Source organism: Natrix helvetica (assembly GCF_964273705.1).
Source record: "Natrix helvetica genome assembly, chromosome: 4".
NCBI lineage: Eukaryota > Metazoa > Chordata > Lepidosauria > Squamata > Natricidae > Natrix > Natrix helvetica.
The window spans coordinates 80,549,611-80,564,203 of record NC_138550.1 but is presented as its reverse complement, the minus strand read 5'-3'; the positions used below and the strand labels follow the sequence as shown (position 1 = coordinate 80,564,203).

At 43.5% G+C, this 14,593-nt stretch overlaps 1 protein-coding gene across 11 annotated transcripts in view; it reads left to right on the top strand.

The window, feature by feature from the left end:
- The window catches only part of CTNND2 (catenin delta 2), a 525,796-nt gene that overhangs the window by 296,478 nt on the left and 214,725 nt on the right, over nt 1-14,593 (top strand). The gene's annotated exons all lie outside the window — the stretch shown is intronic.

Sequence of the window (14,593 nt, the reverse complement as noted above, 5' to 3'; positions counted from 1 at the left end):
CTCCGTTTCCAACCTAACCTTTCTAGGGAAAGGGGCTACTAAGTGATCGGTTTCAGAGGGCCTGGATGACAAAGACACGTAATGGCAAACCTATGGCACGGGTGCCAGAGGTGGCACGCAGAGCTCTCTCTGCTGGCATGAGCGCTGTTGCCCCAGGTCAGATCTGTGGCATTTCTTTCATGAGCTTCTGTTTCCCTGCAAATGACGGAACAGAAGCTCACGAAAGAAAAAGCACTGCTGGTGTTGGGATGCCTCGCCTCCCACCAGCCAGCTGGTCTTCAGATCACTGCTGCGCATGTGTGCATATCCGTGCATGTACATGTCCACGCATGTGCATGTGCATGCATGTCCATGCATGTGCACATCCACACATTCATACATTCACATGTGCACACATGGACACAGTTTGGGCATGTGTGCGCATAGTTTGGGCACTCAGTCGTCTAAAAGGTTCTCCATCACTGAAATAGACTATTGAACCCTTTTCAATGAGGATTCATTCTGGGAAATCTCATTCATATTCTAATTGTGGACAGGAGGCCATTTGGCAAATGTAAGCAAAAAAAAAACCCAAAACCTAGTAGAATGAGCAAGCATTGGGAAAATAAATCTCAATGAGCAATGTCTGCTTGGGTACTTGATGCCACAGGGTATTTTGTTCCCAGACTTGGCTTGAAGAACAGTAAATATTGTGATCCATCTCCCTTTCCAGACTTCTTGTCCACCAAAAGTGCCAAATTTTGAATGATTGCATCATCTTTGGGACAGGTCAAAACTTGTCCTGCCTGTGGTGTTTTTTTATTGGAGTGCTTTCAGATTTGATGCCAAACTTTTACTAGAGAAGAACTTAGTGTTCATAAAGCTCTGGTATGCATTCTTGAGGCCATGTTGTGTAGCGTGGCTCAGAATTTCATAAATGCCATGGAATTCTTTCACAAAAAAGAGTGATCATACCCTGGATATGCTTTTTTCATTTGTATTGGAAAGTAAAGATCTAAAAAATGGGGATCTAATGTATAGTCACAAAAAGAAAAGTTCTTAAACTCATGGTTAAAATATAAATACATGTAGCAGATTATCTTTTTTATGGTATCTAAATTAGTCATTTTGACCATACATTGTATTACCTGTTTATAGCTAGCCATTCATAGCAAGGCTGCAAGAGAACATAATTTTAATTCAGGATATAAAGTAATGCTGTGATCATTTTGAACTGGATATTGTTTAGTTGCTGCTACAGGCAGAAAATATAACATTTGGGAGAACAAAAATCTAATTAACTGACATAAATTGATTAGATCTTCTACTTTAATCCCCTCTTGTTCATATTAATCCTTTAGCTAAATTTGGTTGTTTTCATGTGCAGTGTTTCTAAATGACAATATGTAGATATTGAGAGAAATATACAAAGGCCAGTTCTTGATTGAGTTTTCTGATTCTAATAGTCATGAAACTGGCTTTTTTTAAAATTCAAGGATAATGGCTCATAACCAATTTCAAATTGTAAACACTTTTTATCATGTAAATAATGAAAATATGGAGAAATCCAATTGGCTGATGAATTATTTGTGACTGCAGTTGATTCTACTGGAATTGTAACATCTCCAAGTGCCTTGAAACAAGGTGGGGGAGGTTGAGAAAATGTGAAATGTAAGCTTTTCCTAATTTTTATAACCTTACAGATATTCTGGTCTTTTATGAATAATGCCATCTTTAAATTTGGTTTGCTTATAAAATCATTGGTCAGTCTACAACAAATCTGTACAACATGCAACCCACCAGTATTTTTTTAAAAATATACTTGCTGGCACCAAGAAGGATTTTCTGGTACTGCTGCCCCAAAAGATGCCCTGGGAAGCATTTTCAATGCCTCTGGGCCTCACTGCCACCATCAGCTCCAACACTACCGCTGCTCTACTGCCTGCTGAATATTTGATTGCCTTTCAATTATTTATAACTGATCAATGTAATGGCTTCTATATGTTGTGCAGGCCTGCTGTAGAAGATGACTTTTATTAAGATCTGGATAGAGATAGTGCAACTGTTTTTGCCTTCTTCAAGGCATGGGTGGGTAGCATTGTTTACAGAAGCTTTAGATCGTTGTTTAATCAATTACGAAGAAACTTTCATTCATGAGATGTAATCTGTAGTTCACACTCTTCAAACAACTAGGTCTTCTGTAAGCCCTTTTCTGGACTACAGTAGGAAGAGTATACAAGTGCATGATTCAGATCAACTGGCAATGCATCCAGACCCACATTTTACCCTAGTTATTCCTTCTCCTCCTCAATATCTTTGTTTTCTTGATCTACTAGGACTTGGTTTGATGGGCACTATGGTGTTCTTCATTTTAGAAGTCTGAAGTTTGTGTAAGTTTGTATAGTACTGTTCTGTCTCTCCTGGTAGATTTCTTGACAGTTAGAATGGTATAGTAGAGGGCTGTCAAACTTGATTTTATTGAGGGCGGCATCAGGGTTGTGTTTAAACTCTGGGGGGATGAGTGGGCATGGCCAGGATGGGCATGGCCAGTTCAATGTCCTGCAGCCTGCATGAGGCCCTCCTGAGCTCTGTTTTCTTTGACAGAGGACTGCAGGAGGCTGTTGCACCCAAAACGAAGCTTGTGAGGGCTGCACGCAGCCCTCCCGAGCTCCATTTTTGCTGGCAGAGGCACTGCGGGCCAGTCCTTAGTTGTATCCAAGGTGGCCCCATGGGCCTTGACTTTGACCCCCCCTGGTATAGTAGCTCTGGGCTACTATAGTATAATAGCTCTCTCCAAATCATCCTTTCTTTGCTAGGCTCATTTAAATTTCCTGGCTTCCAAAATATTTTCAAACTGCAAGATTATTTGGCCATATATGATCAATACCAACAGATTCCCATCAGCATTACTGCAGGCAGCTTTGTCAGCTCGTAAGCTGATTGTCCTTACAAATCTGTGAGGTTCTCCATAGTGAGGGGAGGAGTATCCAGGATCGGTTGACCTTGTCCTCTCGTTGATTGGACTGAGTCAGATAACCTCTTTGGGGCATGCCCTGGTCACCAGGTACTGCCGAGTTATTGACTCAGTCCCTCAAGTGGACGGTTTGCCATCCTGGATCTCCAGTAAACTGGGAAAGATACTAAATTGAAATACGGAATTTGCCTCCCTGCCGCACGATCACAGCCCCCTCCGGACTGGACTAACTCCCTGGAGGGTTGAAAGGGATTGCCACTAGCCCTCAGGGTTGGCACGCTGCCCAGGCCACTGAGTGAGACCAGGATCACTCAGTGAGGACCTCTGCCGGGCAAGCCAGAAATCAAAAGGCACAACCCTTACCAAGGCGAGCCTTGCCGCAAAGGCTCTACTGGCGCTGGAGCGCTCCGCCGCTCCCCTCAGGGGTCGAGCGGCAAACCGTGGCTTCTCCAAGCGCCGCAGAGCACTCACACCACTTCCACGTGGTCCGACTGAACCGGAGAGACCATGAGCGAGAGCCTGACTACAGCGGCACTGGAACGAGGCAGGAGGCAAGGAAACCCGGCAGCAAGGGTATGTGGCAGCTCCTTGGAGCACAAGCCATTTGGAAATCTGTTTAAAAGGCAGCGCCCTTTGTTTTTTGGCATGCAGCACCATTTTGAAACCGGGAAGGAACCACATGACTCAAGATGGCGGTGCCAAGCAGCTCCAAGGAAGCCGGCAGGACCCAGGTAGCTGCAGCTAAAGCCAAGAAGAAGCACATTCCCCCCAGGGCAGAGTTAGAGGAAAGAGGGTGGCCCCAAGCCTTCCAAACCCACTTCAAAGTTTGAAAAACAAAGGCACAGGGCCTTGGAGCAGATCTGCAAGAAGGCGGGCAGCCAAAAGACTATCCCAGGCCCAGGAACAGAGGGGAAGGCTCCAGGGATTTCCTCACCCAGAGGGGCCACAGAGGAGGACCCAGCTTTGCAAGCAAGGATCCCTATTGACACCTCAGGCCTTTGGGGCTCTGCTCAGGGTTGGCAATCACCCACCCACACCACATCATTTGGGCCAGCTCGGCCCACGGGACTACCACCTTTGGGTTTTCCCTCTGCACAGGTGGGCATGGGCATCAGCCAGCAACCCCCACAGAGGTACCCAACTTTCAGGACTTGATGATGCGTGCCTTTCAGCATTGCATGGCAGTGGCATTCCAACAGCCACAGATGCAGCCACAAGCGGCATCCCCTGCTAGGGTCCCAGAAGGCCTGGAAACCCAAGGGGAGGACCCTCCCAGCTCCCTGGCCTCATCCCAGGAGGATAGTGACCTGGAATGCAAGGAGGGCGAGATTAGAGAGGACAAACTGTCTGAAGACAAAGGAATGCCCCCTCCTAAGCCGACCTTTTCCAGGTTATTCCAGCCCTCCTTGTACAAGTCACTTCTCTTCAAGGCCAAGACAGCCACCAAGCTCGGCAACAGATCAGCCGAAGCACCGCCTCAACATCAAGGCTTCTCAGCAGAGACCATCTTCGAAGAGCAGGCCATCGAGGCCGACATGGTGCCAATTCCCAGGGCCTTCCTTGACCTGGTCAAGCGTCAATGGGCATCTCCCACAGCGGGACCCATGCCCACATCCATGGACAAGGCATTCTTCAACATGGATCAGGACATGGCTCAGGTGTTGGCACAACCCACCATCGATGCACCTGTCACGGCTCTGCATACAGAGGAGGCGGCGGGGAGGGCGCCCCTTCCGCAAAAACTAGATCTAGACCTAGCTCACCTCCCATTGGGGGGACACTTGGCATACTTTTCTGACCGCTGGGATCTATCTGCCTCTGATAAGTGGGTACAGAACACCATCAGGTATGGCCTGTCATCGAGTTCCTCTCCAGCCCCCCAAGCTTCTTCCAGATCTGCCCAGTCTCAAATAACCTGACCCGGAGGTTGCTGATGCAGGAGGCCATCCAACACCTTTTGGACATCAGGGCTGTCCAACCAGTGCCTCTAGAACAGCAGGGTCAGGGGTATTACTCTATTCTCTTTGTAATCCCTAAGGCCTCAGGTGGCTGAAGAGCGATTCTTGACTTGAAACGCCTGAACCGTTTCATTTGCTATCGGAGGTTTAAGATGCATTCACTGCATTCCATCTTGGAGGAGGTTAGGCAGGGAGATTTCCTCACCTCCATAAACCTCACAGAGGCTTACCTGCACATACCCATCGCTCAGGAACACCACAAATATCTTAGGTTCTGCTACCTAGGGCAGTGGTGGGCAACCTTTTTTTTCAACTGAGCCAAATCTCGCCAAAACCACGATTGAAATTTATTTTGAGAGCCACATTTTTAAAATCGAAAATTCATAGGATGGTACACTGTTTTTAGTTTCAATAAACTCTGGCATTTGAAGCACGCAAGTCTTAAAGCTGTCAAGTTACAAGATCCTTGCACCCCTAACCCTTTAGAAAAAAAAACCCAGGGGTCTTCAAACCTGACAGCTTGAAGACTTGTGGACTTCAACTCCCAGAATTCTGAGAATTGAAGTCCACCAAGGGCATCAATCATATTAGCCCAGGGATCTGCAAAATTGGCTCTTAAGACTGGTGGACTTCAATTCCCAGAATTCTGAGAATTGAAGTCCATCAGTCTTAAAACAGCCAACTTTGCAGACCCCTGTGTTAGCCCAAAGCCTGGTGCTGGGCCTTGCTCCCCCATTGGTGGAGCCCCAAGAAGCGAGGAGGGAGAAAAAGAGACGGAGGCCAAGGAGCTTTCCCCCCCCCCCCCAGCAAAAATCTAACCGGGGAGCCGGGCAGTAGCAAATTAGCCAATCATGCGAGGAAAGCGAGGTCTGACCGGGTGGGCAGCGAAACTCCAGGGCTCTCTGTTCTAATTCCCTGTGAAAACTGTTGCCTCTGAAGCGTTTGCTCTACTGTTTGAACCTTTAAGCATCCCTTTCCCTTTTTTCTTTTCAACCCACAATGATTAGGGAGGATCCTGAAGTCGGGCGGGGACGAGAAGCGAGGAGGCAGAAAAAGAAACTTTTTTCTGCCTCCTCGCTTCTCGTCCCCGCCCGACTTCAGGATCCTCCTTAATCATTGTGGGTTGAAAAGAAAAAAGGGAAAGGGGCACTTGTTTTGAAGTGCCCGAGAGGAGGGAGGGGAGCGGGCGCTTCAAAACAAGCGCCCCTTTCCCTTTTTTCTTTTCGATCCACAATGATTAGGGAGGATAATAATCCGGCACACAGAAGAGCCGCATTAAAATGTGTAAAGAGCCGCTTGTGGCTCGCGAGCCGCGGCTTGCCGACCACTGACCTAGGGCATCACTTCCAGTACCGGGCCTTGCCTTTCGGGTTGTCTTCCACCCTCTGAGTTTTCACCAAGGTAATGGCTGCTCTGGCAGGGTACCTGAGGCAGTTACCGGTTCGAATTCAACGTTACTTAGATGACCTGTTGTTGCAATCATCCTCCTTTAAGGGTGCCCTACGGGATCTAGACATCACGATGACAGTCCTGAGAGACCATGGTTTTTCGGTAAACCTGGCCAAAAGCCACCTTCACCCCTCCAATAGCCTGATTCACTTAGGAGCCCTGATAGATACCAAGGCAGGCACAGTCTCTCTGTCATCAGAAAGACAGCTTTCCCTCAGGCAGCTAGCTTCCCAGGTAGCCAGGGAGCCTAGGATGTCCTTAGCCACTCTGACCAAACTGCTGGGCACCGTGGTCTCTGCCATTGGCATTGTCCCTTGGGCTTGCCTCCACACCAGAGACCTCCAATGGTATATTTTGCCTTTCCAGTGAAGGCGCATGAGTTGTTCCCAGACCAAAGTCCTTCTTCCAGCAGAAGTCTCCTGCTCACTGATCTGGTGGATGTCGCCGGCGATAACCAAGGGCGAAGTCTTCAGAACACCAGACGGGGTGACGGTAACAACAGATGCCAGCCTGCTCGGGTGGGGCACCCATCTGCGGGCTCAGATGGCGCAAGGACAATGGAATCAGGCGGCATTGACTCACAACATAAACTGGTTGGAGCTCAGGGCGGTCTGCCTGGTCCTGTTACATTTTCATCGCTCTGTCAAGGGCAGTCACATCTTAGTCCTCACGGACAACATCACCACCAAGGCTCACATAAACAGGCAGGGGGGAGACCAAATCAAAGTCCCTCATGCAGGAGGCCAAAAGACTGGGGCAGTGGGCCGAAAGGAACCTTCTGTCATTGACTGCAGAACATATAGCGGGGGTGGACAACATCAGAACCAACTGACTCAGCCGGGCCGAGGTGGAGAACTCGGAGTGGAGGCGACAGCCAGCTATCTTCAAAGAGGTGGCAGAGCACTTCAGACGCCCGGAGGTCGATTTATTCGCCACTCCCCTCAACGCCCAACTCCAGAGGTTCTACTCTAGGTACCAGACATGGGGGGAGGGGGGATGCTCTCTGATGCCCATAGCCCCAGGGACTTCTCTATGCCTATCCACCCTTGCCCCTGATTCCCAAGGTCATACAAAAAATCCTGCGGGTGGGGGCGGAGGTGGTGCTGATTGCCCACACTGGCCCCGGAGGGTGTGGTTTGCCAATCTCCAATCTCTCTCGGTGGACAGGCCCTGGAGGATCCCCCAGGAGAGGATCTCCCTCAGCTGCGGGTCACTGGAGCACCCGGACCATCAGTGGCTCCAGTTGACCGCTTGGTGCTTGAGCGGAGCATCCTGAGGGAAGACCTCTTCTCCCCTAGGATTATACAGACCATCCAGGCCGCCCGCATACCCTCCATGGAGCGCATTTACGGCGCTACATGGCGTGCCTTCTCTACATGGTGCACCTCCAGGGGTCACGATCTGGTTCGGGCCACTGTTCCACAACTTCTGGACTTTCTCCAGGTGGGCCTGGACAGAGGGTTAGCTCCCAATACAATTAAGAGACAGGTCTCGGCCATCTCATCGGTACTTCTGTGTGGCAGGACCCAGACTTTGACTCACCATCCCATAGTCAGGCGATTCCTCAAGGGAGCATCCTACCTCAAACCACCCACGGCACACAGGTACCCTTCCTGGGACTTGCACAAGATACTGGATGCTCTGATAGGTGCTCCGTTTGAACCATTATGAATGGTTTCACTTAAGTTTTTGACTCTTAAGGTGGCCATCACCTCCGCCAGGCGGATATCTGAACTGCAAGCGCTGTCTACCAGGGAGGATCTCTGTGTGTTCCACTGGAACAGAGTGGTGCTACGGTTGGACCCCTCCTTCATACCCAAGGTGTGCTCCTGCTTCCCTCGCTCGCAGGAGCTGATATTGCCCAATTTCTGTCTAGACCCTTCTCACCCGTTAGAGAGGAAGTGGCACACTTTGGACGTAAGGAGGGCTCTGAGGATTTACCTCAGAAGAACTCGGCCGAACAGGAAATCTGAAGCCCTGTATGTCTCCTTCCAGTCGGGGTCTCTGGGAAACAAGGTGACTTCCACCACCATAGGCAGGTGGTTGCGAACCTGTATTGCTACTGCCTACCAAACACAGGGCCTGCAAAAACTGAGCCCTATTACAGCACACTCCACACGAAGCACGGCCACTTCAATGGCCTGGGCCACACAGGCCTCATTGACTGAGTTCTCTAGGGCAGCCACGTGGTCTTTACCCTCACCATTCATGAGGAACTACAAGTTGGACTTCTTTGCCTCGGCAGAAGCATCATTCGGTTGTAGGGTGTTACAGGCTGTTCACAGAGCGGTGGACACGCCTTACCAGGCATATGTTTGGGCATGTTCTCAAAATGTGTAACCCTCCCTAGGAACATGTAGGCTTTGGTATGTCCCATCCTGGATACTCCTCCCCTCACTATGTAGAAAGGGCATTGGTACTTACCTGATACGCCTCTTCTCATAGTGGGGGAGGAGTATGCAGCCCCTCCCCAATATGGTTATGTAGCAAAAGCGTTATGTTGGTTGTTAAACTGTTATGTTGAAGGAATAAATCAATAAAGGTTTGAAACTAGAATGAAAGTCTGGAGTGGATGGCACAACAAGTCGGATAGAGTTCTTTGCCGATAACTGGGCAGTACCTGGTGACCAGGGCATGTCCCAAAGAGCTTATCTGACTCAGTCCAATCAACGAGAGGACAAGGTCAATCCATCCTGGATACTCCTCCCCCACTATGAGAAGAGGCATATCAGGTAAGTACCAACACCCTTTTTCCTATCAGAAAAGTTGATGTTGTAGTGCAGGCCTGTCAAACTGGTGGCCTGTGGGCTGGATACACACTCACCCCGGCTCTGCAAAAGCAAAAATCATACCAATAAATCACAATCCGGCCCACGATGCAATCGAGTTTGACACCCCTGTTGTAGTACAATAATATAAGAATAGACAGCAGTATCCTCCCATTCAGAAATATACTATTTAATAGCATACTGTACTATTCTTTTTGGCCATTAAAGCTTTAAAAGAAATAATCCTTTCTTAGAAATCTTACTGCACTAAGATAAAAAAAAGTTTATTCCTTATTAAAGAGAGACAAGAACACAACATAATGTTATTAATTTGCATATTTATATAGCTGGTCATCTTACATAATGACTTTAGGTGGCTTCCAATAAAATAGATAAAATGCATATAAAACAAAAATTCCAATACATAGCAGCCAATCATGGGAAACAACTACCAATGTAACTAGGAGATAGACTCAATCACAGGTCTTATAATAGTCCACTGTTTGTGAAAAAAGGCCACTGAAGTTGATAAGGAATAAAACAGCAATTGTGAAATCAAGCTGCCTTAATTTTATTAAACTCAAACAAAATATAAACAACCTGTCAAGAGAATACAAACTATAGATGACTCAGCTTTGCAAAACAAATATCTTTTGTGATCATTTGAAGATGACTTCTTTTGGCTGCTAGAATGCCAAAGACATTTGTGTGTGTGATTGTGAAAATATTGGGACTTTTTTGCTCTTGACACAGCTCCAAATCAAAGCAAACATGCATAAGATACTACACAAACACATTTGTTTCTGTGTCTGCTTTTAATTTTTCTTTACTGACATCTAGAATATTCTTGTCTTTCTGATTTTTTGAAAAAGAAATACTGGTGATTCAAAGTTTGAATTATTATTGCCTGGTAAGCTTTGAAAAATACTTCCGTTCCAAACCATTTTTTTAAAAAGTTGGAAATGATCATAGTGTACCACCCACACTGTATGTGTTGTTGTCACCTGACATTGTTTCTTGGAAACTTTGTGCCATCACTGTTGGATTTAGTTTCAAATTAGTATCTAACATGGTGATTTACACTGTATAGGCTCTTGTCTGTGCCCATTGGCTGGTATAGATACTTTTCAAACCTGTTTTTTTTCTAGAAATCATTTCAAAAAACTTGATGAAAACTTGCTTCTTGGTAATGTAGAGTTCGTTTTTATTTAATCTTTATTGTTTTATAACAATTACTGATCTGCTTGCTGGCTGAAAATTGCTGACTTTTTTCATTTAAATATAGGTCTGTATTTTTTTAAAAAATGGAGGAATAAATTTTACATTGGTATCTTTGAATCTTATCATATTTTTAATCCTTTCACATTCCACCATACATACCACCTGTTCCTTAATTTATTTTTGGTAATGAGGTTTCAGAAACAATGCAATGCAAAACTAAGAAAGGCAGTGGCCAAAAAAGCAGGGGGTGCACATAAAATATGTTATTGGTTTTGTGATAGTTTTCCTTGATTTTTTCCATAGCAAAACATAAAAGCATTAAAAGTTGTTTGGAATTCTTATATGTTTCTTATGGGGATCCTCAAGTGCAGAAGAAACCTTTTCAAGCTGAGAGCAGCACACATTGTGGTTATTCTTTAAAGGGTTCTTGGTTGCTTTAAAGGGTTTGATAATTTGTTTTGTTTGGGATTTATTTCTGCAATAGCACCTTTGTTCCTGTCTTTTTCAAATTGCTGGGATCTATCTTCTCCTGGATCCAAAGCTTGTTTTTAATCTTTCCTACAGATAAATAGGTGAAAGTATTCACATTTTGCTGCTATGAAAACACCTTTTAGGATTATTGTAAAATCTTGTTAGAAGTTATTTTAGCAGAGGTGTTAACCACTTCCTCTCATTTCCGTTGTCTTTCAAGATGACTTGTTTACCTGGTTGTTCTAAGCACTGCATGGAGAGTTAAACAATTAAGCAGTTCCTTTCTCCCACTGCTGATTATTGGGTTTCCTTTTGGGATCCCAAAAGAAGAGCATTTCCTTGAGGAAATAAACTCCAGCTGTTGCTTGTCTCTCACATCAGCAGAGCACTCCAAATTCCAGCATAACCTCAAGCCCCAGAAAAATTTCAGGACCCCTACTGTTACTTATTAATAACAGTAATAGGGAAGGCTTTCTTAACTACTAACATATTCATTTTGGTTACAGTGAATAATTAATGAATCAAGAATCCTGTAGCAATTGCAACCACATAGAGTGTTGATAATTTAGAGTGACAACCAAAATAAAAGTGATATTATTACATAGCCACCTGGTGGGGATGACGGCCTCCCTTCATAGCTGCAGCTGTGGCACTGACATGAAACAGTAAAAAAAAGCCAGCATAATTCTTTGATTATTTGGAGCCATCCTGTTCATCAAAGAAGTTTCATGTCTAAGTTTTATAAGGCTTTAAAACAGAATTGAGGGGGGATAGCATCTTATTTCAAAGAATGCTAGCAAATGGGGTACAATTGCAAGTGAAATACATTAGCCCCAGATTGTATATCTGAAGCAAATTAGGCAATGAAGCATAATCTAAAATATCTATTTGGGTTGTTGTTTTTACTACGACAGTGCTTTTTTATCAAAAGATAACATATTTGTGATATATGCTTGTAAGCCTCATTTCTATATTAAAAATTAGTATTGCCAATATAGGGGCCAATAACAACAGATGACCATTATATGGCAGGAAAGACATACAGAAAATTCTTCGATGAAATGTGATGACCATCCATATTTTTGCAATCAAGAGCTAGCGATCCTATTACAGCTTTTATTTTTGCTTAAATAAAAGATGCTCGTGGGGAAGAGGAGGCAAGAAGTATTATAGACAATTGTTACATTAACTCCATGACATTCTAAGGTTTTGTGTGATGTTCTGGATACCAAAAACATCATAAAATGCTGAAAGCAAAAATATTGTGAGATGTTATTATCTGAGCAGATATATGTATGTATGTATGTATGTATGTATGTATGTATACACACACACACATACAACATATGTGTACATATACGTGACAATTGTGGAAGTCAGCAAGTTTCACCTAGATGTGTTGCCTCAGCATGCCAGAAGCTTAACAGAAGGCGCTCTCTTTATTTCGTGACAAGTAGGGCAGGACTGTTCAATCTTTTTATAGCCTTGTATGCATATTGAGGAGTCTAGAATGAGAGCAAGCAAAACTGTTCTGTAGCAGGTGCCAGCTTTAACTACTTTGGGGAAATTATGATGCCAATGGAGGGGTTGATTTGCAAGCCGTTTCACAGCAGTAATTCATTTCCAAAATCAAATATATATATATCCTTAATTTAGCAGTAGGAAAACATTTGTGATATGTACAGGACAGGTTCTTCTTTGTTGTCATTTTGACATTAATAATAGAGTATTTTTAACAAGGCATTATATAACATATGATTAATATTTTATTACCACAAGCTTGGGATGGATTGAGGCTAGAGGTGATAATATTCAAGGTGTGTATCAGTTTTTACCATATGGCCTGACATATTTTAGAGCTTCAGTTAGCCATCTGCCACATTAACATTTTTACAATACAATTACATTTTTGTGTATTTGAATTTAGTGCTGTGTGTGTTCAGATGTTAGCACCCTAGGGTGTTAACATATTGCAGACATTATTCTGTCATCTACTTAAATAATGACATCAAGAAAATATAGCTGTGTACTCGAGATTAATTCTTCATCTTAAAATGAAATGGCTCTGTTAATATAAGTACAGTACATGGCTTCAGACCCTTGTTAAGTTTATTTGCACACAATAACTGATTCAGTACAAGATTCCATTATAACTGGAAAATATAATTATTTCAACATAATTTTAGCTCATTTTCTAACATACATACTGTAATTGTTAGACATACATTCTTTGTTTGCCTTGCTGTAACTAAAATGTGTAGCAATAAAGTAAAAAAAATACTTTTTTTCTCTTGTTCCATGAAATATATTAGGTTCTGAATGTCGAAGTGGCTTGGCTAGAAAGAAGACATGTCTTATGTGGTAGAAATGGATGATCTGGATCCTTTCCTGTCAGGATTCAGGCTTAGTCATGGATTAAAAATATCATAAATTGATTACTTTTGTCAGAGGTTAAGAGAGGGAATGTATCTTTTGGGTCATTGTAGGTGTCTTGGTAGCATTCAGTACAATCAGCCATGATATCCTGGTGAACCATCTAAAAATGTTGGGAGTTGGAGAATCTGTATCTTCAGTGATTCTATTTCTATCTGAGAAGAGGGGGAACCTCCAGTCTTTAATCATGAAAGACCATAGCAATTGAAGCCATAGCTGCTCCCGTTTCTTATTCCACAGGATGTGATATTCTTTGCTATGTTGTTTAACATTTTGAGAGGGGACACAAAGAGTTCTTTTTCATGTGAGACTTAGGGGAAATGGACTATTTGGAAAGTTTTCTCTGTCACGATTCCCAACCTTTGAACTCTGCCATGGAGATTCATAGAACTCCTTCATTCTTGATGCTTTGTAATATGCTTAATGACTTCAATCTTATGGTGGGTTGATTATTATTATTTTATTATATGCAGTTTTTACAGGTTTATTCTATTGTATAGTTCGCAGAATTTCCAGATTGATTTGGGTTACAAAAACAGAAAATAAAACTTAAAACTTGTATATATTTATTTTATCAGAAAAGGCAGACAAGATGCTACAAGCTATACAAAATATCTCTTCTTTCACATATAGTATATGTGTAGAAATCTTTTAAATGTTTACATATGTAGAAGTTCATGTTTGTGCCAATACCAATTGAAAAATGAAGCATTTAACAGAACTGTATATTTGAGCATGAAGAAAAACAATATTAGGCTCTTAATTTCAGTAGTTTTCTGACATAAGATACACCCAGTATTATCACTTGCATGTATAGTCTTAAACTTTTTTCCCTTCACAAAATCTTACTCAGTCAACACACTGGCCAGCCCAAGTACCTAACAGTAGAGTGTTGGATGTGTTCCTAGATCTGATACTCATTTCACAAAAGGTTTTTTACAAGTCTGTTGAACCTCACTATTAAGCTGTTAATTGTAAAAATAAATCCACTGCCCTCCATTACATTTAAGGAGATAGTCCAACATAAATTTCAAGGAATTTACGCTTTCAAACCTGTACATAAAGATTGCAGAATACATTTTGAAATCACCTTAGTTTCTGCCAGGTAGCTGCTTTCAACCATATCTATTACTGAGCCTCATGGCATGTTTTATAGCACTTGGTGGGATATATAGTTTACATTGTTGGATTCTGATCCAAAATTAAATAATCTTAAATAAGTACCTAATAATGGGCATTAAATAATGACAGGTACCTGGCTTTTTTATATATATATAAATTTACAGAAGTTTCATTTGCTTGCTGGGGACTGTTTTGGAAGCCTGCTGTATAAGTAAAAA